The following is a 6525-nucleotide window of genomic DNA, read 5'->3' as shown; positions in this document are numbered from 1 at the left end:
TGTACAGTCTACGTGTACCAATATTTTTCACGAGATAGTGGTTACATTTAACTCGCTTTGCAGTTGATGGAATACGCCAGCAATGTAATTTTTCTCTTTTTTGTCCGGGCTATCAAGATCATGCACCAAAGTGTTTTGACAGTGCTTGTCAAATTTATTCTCATAAAATTGCAGGAGGGTGAGTTTTATTGTCATGAACAGAAATAAAAGGCTAGACTCTTTTGCTTGTGTGTTATTTGCATTGACAATCTTGAATGAGTTATTGAATGCTGGAACATGCCTATTTGTGTCAAATGCTGTACCTCAACAATGCCTTACAAATTAGGTACAATACTTACAGCTGTACATTGGGCTGACCTTGTCAGTACAATAATGATTCATCCTGTCTATATGTGGAAGCCGAAGGGCATATTCAAACTGAGAATTCACATCAATGGAATGTTCATTCTTGTCATTTTCCCTTTTTAATTGGACTGGGAGAGGGCTACACATGTCAGGAAATTAATGAAGTACAGATAGGTGCAAACTTCTTCAAAACTGGTCAAGTATTCAGTGTATGAGTGTAGGTAAGAAATATGGCATCCTGGGTACCTCAAAATGCTTGTTTTGTGATAAGAGATCATATGACACCTTCATTTGCTTCTAATACAGAGAGACCAAAGTCAAGTCTTTGTTTGTTTTGTTCTTTTGGACTCTGTAGGCAAGAGTCAAATGCCCTTCCAGGGCAGATTCAGTGGGAAGTAACATACAACAACACAGTGCTTGAAAGTGAAAACTCAAAATGCTGGGATACCTTTGAATAATTACAACAGCTCCAAAGCCTTCTGGGATATGCATTTCTTGCACAATAGACAAAGTTAACTTTTCTTGTAGTGTCTCTATTTGACCCAAAAGGGCTGGCATTGTTCTGTGTGTACATTGTGTTTGTGCAGACCCTGCTAGAGTATTGTGACCTGCTTATTATTGTTCATGAGAGAATGTCACTTTAATGCGACGGACCACAGGTTTGTTTAATGGCAGATAAATCGTAATGTAGATGCTCTCTGTCGAGTACCCCATGCCAGCGCTCCTAAAAATTCAGGGATGACTGTACTTTGTTGACTCAGCCTTGTAAAGCACAATTTGTTGGTTGTATGGAATACTGGATTCCATTTTGTAAATTCCAAGTACATATAAAGCTACATTGATTTTTCTTGCCCATATGGATATTGCTTTTTATGTTGTCACTGTGGACTTAGCAACTTGTGTGTTCGCATTGTCTTTGTCGTCATTTTTTTGTTACCAAGTTTTGGAAACTTCATGACAAGAGTTGCCTTAAGTCTCTCAATTGTATACTAATCACTATTACTTTTTATCTTATTCCTGTAATCTTTGTGTATTCTATCACCATAGTTTTGTCTTTTTTTACTTATTTATGTCATGTTAGTCTATTGTAAAAAGGAACTAGTGTGGAAAAGTAAGAGGATAGAAGGATAACTTTACACAGAGAAAGGAAATTGACATAATGTATTTTCAACCATCTGGAATCTTCATTGTCAAATGAGGTAGCCCTTATTAGCAAGATGACCAGATTGTTCCCCAAAATATCTGTAAATTTCCTGGAGTTTTATCTCCATCAATCTATTCTCAGTTCCTGGTTTATTACCAGAAAGCTTCTCCTCTGTTGCCACGTTGAGTCTAGAATATCAAAACAGCTGGGTAATGTTACATCAGCAGCCAAATTGATGGAGGATCTGGTGCATTGTAGATACATGCAGCTGCACCTGATGATTGATTGTGAGCAATGCAGTTATCAAAATGCAGGAAGCATACACAAAGTTTGGTATCTCTAAGAAGAACCTTTCAGTCTAATGTGTTCTGGCAACCGAACTGTGGGTTCAACCATGCGTGAGCACACATGTAAGGGTGAACTCCGCACTCCCTCCAATGCAATGTTGTATCGACGTGGATGAGTTAATAGGATGACCAGTCGTCACCCCTTGACCTATGAGGTACAGTATGCCTTACCAAAATATGTCACAGAATGCACAGGAAACGAATAGCAATATTAGCAGGAACAATTTTTCATGCTAGTTGGGCAGGACATTCGTACTGGTGGTGAGCAGGTGTCTATGGCATCTTCAAGAATAATTCTAGAGGGCTACCTTCATTACTGCAGTTTGGCAAAGAGGTGTTGTGAACACCTACACTAGGGAGATTTGTGCCAGTTGCTTCTTGGTTGGCATCAACAAACTACATGTATGTATATCTTATTATGATTCAAGGTGCGTTCACACTGCTTGTCAGTGTGTTCATACTGAACAGAGATTGGAATGGATATGATCGTGTGTGTCATACTTCACAGTAAATATTTTCATACACTTGAACCATCTTTCAACGTGGTGAAATGGTTAAATGAATGAATGACAAAAAGAAAAGAGAAGGAAAATAGTCCTTATAGATTGGAGAGAAGAATAGATTTATCTACTGTAAACATTTTGATATTGTACCTGTGTGTGTGCATTTGTACAGATTGTAAGTTAGATCGAGTGTTTAGTTTATGACCAGTTATGTCTACTAACTATTTAGTCTGGATGGACTGTGTTAGGTAGCTAGATAGGTTTTTATTGAGAGTTCTATGACTGTTACTGTGGGTTGGTTTTTCTGGGATTTTTTTAAAAGAAAGGAACACATGTTTTATGTAAATCAAATTGTAGGTTGAATGATTGACTGGACTATGAATAAAGTGCATGGTGATAAAAAAAAAAAAAAAAAAAACATCTTTGGTGATTTTTCTCTTTGTGTTCTCACAGAAAAACAAGTCATACAGCGTAACAAAATTATTGGAAATTGTGACGAGACCATAACAAAACCCCATTTGAATGGAAACTCTAACTACCATTGTATGTATGTAAGTTGAGAGTGATAGACTGAGTGAAGTCAGATGAAACTGAAAAGTTTCTTGGAATCAGAAATAAATTTTAATTTTTGCAAGTTGTGGGGAATTTGGAGGTTTTACAGATTTCATGCAACAGAATCAGTCTCCATCATGTATGCAAATTAGATAAGTAGTGATATCATGAGCTCACATATTTATCACTGGTTAAGTACACATATGTATACAAAAAATATTTTTTTTTAACCATGGCAACAAGATTGTCTCCATCAAAAAGTCGTCACTTAAGGATTACAACTCATATTTTGGTGCCAAGAAAATATATGTATGTACCAGACATATCAGCATAATCTATTTCTCTTTAATTCATTAAGGGGGATTTTAGCCATATGCACATATACATGTACATGATGTGATGGAATCATCTAATTTGCATATATGATACATGACCTTAATCATAATTCAGTGCATTGCGATAATTTTGAAACTGCACAATCCCATAACTTCCATTACTTTTTTTTTTTTTTTTTTTTTTTTTTTGGGGGGGGGGGGGAGGGGTTCCTGATTTACTGAATTGGTGCTGTATTATTCAGTTTTAATCCATACAGTGCACTCCCGTGATAACGAACACGGTTACAATGAAATTACGGTTACAACGAAGTAAAAATTCAGACCGCAACATTATCCACTCTTTGTTTTTTATTGTTTACTTGTTCGGTTATAACGAAATTTTGATATAGCGAAAGAAATCTGCGGTACGGAAGACTTGTTATAACGGGAGTGCACTGTATATGTACTGGTATCTAGGTCAAGGTTGCAAATGAGTGCTGGCAATGTCTAAATGATTGTGGCCCGACATAACCCAATTACAGGCAGTTCAAGTGAACATCCACATTTACGCTTGGAATTTTGAATTCTTTTTCTTTACAAAAGATTTATTCACCACAACGAAAAGCAGAAGAATGTCAAAACTATACACAACACTGCTACTCTTGTAGTAGCACATTACAAAAGTGTCTACATAATGTTAGACATGTACATTTCATTTTGTGTACAGTGAAAGAAGCACATTCTGGAGAAGCAGGTGGTGCAGGTCAAAGGTCAACTCACAGACACATTACTTAGCACTTACGTAGGTAAGATATCCATAAGCCAGTTCGTAGTTCTACTTTCCACATGAGCAGAAAAAGGTCATTCACACCAAAACGCATGATGGTTTTTTAATTCACTGAGATACGCATCTGTCATCTAAAGATTATTCATGCAATGCTTGTAAATGGTACTTGCCAATACATCCACTTGACAGCTAGGAAGCCTGGATTTGGCGATACGAATAAAACATGTCAATGCATTTCATACAAAACAACGAAATAGATGCTTCCCTCGACGATTGTTTGCATTACCATTTTGGTCACCTGGTCTCGCTATGCAAGATCATCTTTTTGTTTAAAACAAATTCCATAAGTTGTTAGCCAGGCAAGCTTACCGGTATGCATTATATTGCTTTGAAAACGAGTGAAGTGCCTATTAAACCAACTGAGAAAAAAGAAAGGTCATTTGTACTAATGTGCACATGAGCTAATTACGAACTGGCTTATTGTAGGGCTTCTTTCAAAGATGACAATTATTAAAGACTGAACATTAAACTTACAAAAGCCTGTCACACAGAAATTAATCATCTTTAACCCGTTGAGGAGTTTACTCGGGCAAGCGTCTATGGGAAATGCGTGTTGTAGCAAAATCAAACCGTCCTCAACAGGTTAAAGGTGCAGAGGGGCAAATAACTTTGGTATAACTTTAAGCCCAATTCAAAGGTAAGATTTCCAAGGTATGAAAAATTAAAAGAAAACTTACATTTATTTTTTTTTTTTTGTATGCAATAAAACTTCTGTTGGTCTCTTGTCCATTTGAGGTATGGCAGAAAGTCAGGTCAAAGGGAAACTGCCAAACCATTCATTACTGTGTTTGGCATTTATTATTCATTGGCAATATATTACTCATGACTCGTTACTATGCTGTCCTGACAAAGTTGCAGATATTAAAGCCAAAACACAGTTCTAATATGCCTGCAACACTGTCAATTATTGCTCTAAAAATGTGCACATGTGCATACGAAATGCATAAGAAACTAGTGAAGCACTTTGAGAGTGCAGACCTCCATCAAGCAGTTATTTCCACCAATAATCTTGTTCTTCCATAGAGATCAGTTGGGTAACAACTAAAATGCCAAACATCCGTCAATAAGGTTTGCCGGAAGTCCACAATCTTAGAGCCGATCATGATTGCTACATAATTTTTTGTGATCATTGATGATTTAAAAATCGGACTAAGACATGATATTCACTGATCTTCTGTGCTAGAGTAAATCGCATGCTGCTGCTCGAATAAATGATTGCTAGGGCATGATAAATCATCATTTGACATTCTGCCTTCCCACAATGCTGAAAGGGGAAGGGCTCTAGGAGAACAAATTAATATTGTGTACTATGATTGAAATTATTCTACACTTTTGATCTCAAAATACTCCAAATACTCCAAAACAACTCATAATCCCAGCAAATCACATCAGCCAGGGAAGTTTCTTGGGAGACCCTTTTGATGTACTGTAAGCAAAATTCCAAATGGTGGAAGATGAATTTTGAGCCCTTCTGAGAACTATGTTTTGGCTTTAAAGCCAAGAAATGCACAATACAGTACAGTGATTTGGTTAGAAAGAAACAAACCTAGAGAAGCACTCGGAGGGCGCAGACCTCCACCAAGCAGCTAATGATCTTGCTCTTCCACAGAGATCAACGATTTCCACCCGCCCATACAGTGTACGTATACATGCAGAAAATCGCCTGATTTGCCAATATATGTAGAAGCCTTTTGTTACGTCATCAACTTTCCGATGCACTGTGCGCCTCGCCCTCGCAGAAACTAGAGCACACACTTTAGTTCGCGTATAAAAACCTCAAAAATGCGCAGCTTGAACTCCCAAGTTCATTGACCCTACCTGCCAAAATTTCGAAATTTTCTTCCTAAAACACACAAAAATTACCAGATCACTGCCAAAATTTAGTCATCTGTTACTTGTGTCATTTTCAACATTTCCTGTAAGTTTCATGCACATTCGTTCACAACTTTTTGAGTTATTTTGCACAAGGACAAACAAACAAACTAACGGTAACGAAAACGTAACCTCCTCCCTTGGCGGAGGTAAAAATAAAACGACAGTTTGCACTCTGAGCACTTCCTCCTACTCAGAGTCTTCAAAGTCTGGAAATCTGTTTAGAATTTTTGAACCTTTACATCATTATGAACCAGTGTTTTAAATTAACCTACATCTCCTGCAAAGAATAATTTCCTCTAAAACTTATCTGCTTGTCAGTTTCTTGCTATTTCTGCAGTAGGTTTTTGGAACCTATATTTTCCAAGAGACTGGAATATCTAAAAATACTACATTTAGTAAACAGTGACATTTGGCAAATCCATCAGGCTTTTGGGGTGATACGTAGGTCACATTTCAATTCATGCTTAGTTTTGTAGTATCAATTTTTCATATTCTTCAATTGGTCTTAACTACATTTCCCGTACAAACATGTGATAAACATTGAATGCTTAATGTCACATTCACACAATTTTGTTAAAATGCAAAAAATATCCTTTAT

The sequence above is a fragment of the Diadema antillarum genome, unplaced genomic scaffold (assembly GCF_040938485.1).
Source record: "Diadema antillarum isolate AM-2024a unplaced genomic scaffold, OU_Dant_1.0 seq00001653_RagTag, whole genome shotgun sequence".
NCBI lineage: Eukaryota > Metazoa > Echinodermata > Echinoidea > Diadematoida > Diadematidae > Diadema > Diadema antillarum.
Note: the sequence above shows the minus strand (reverse complement) of the source record.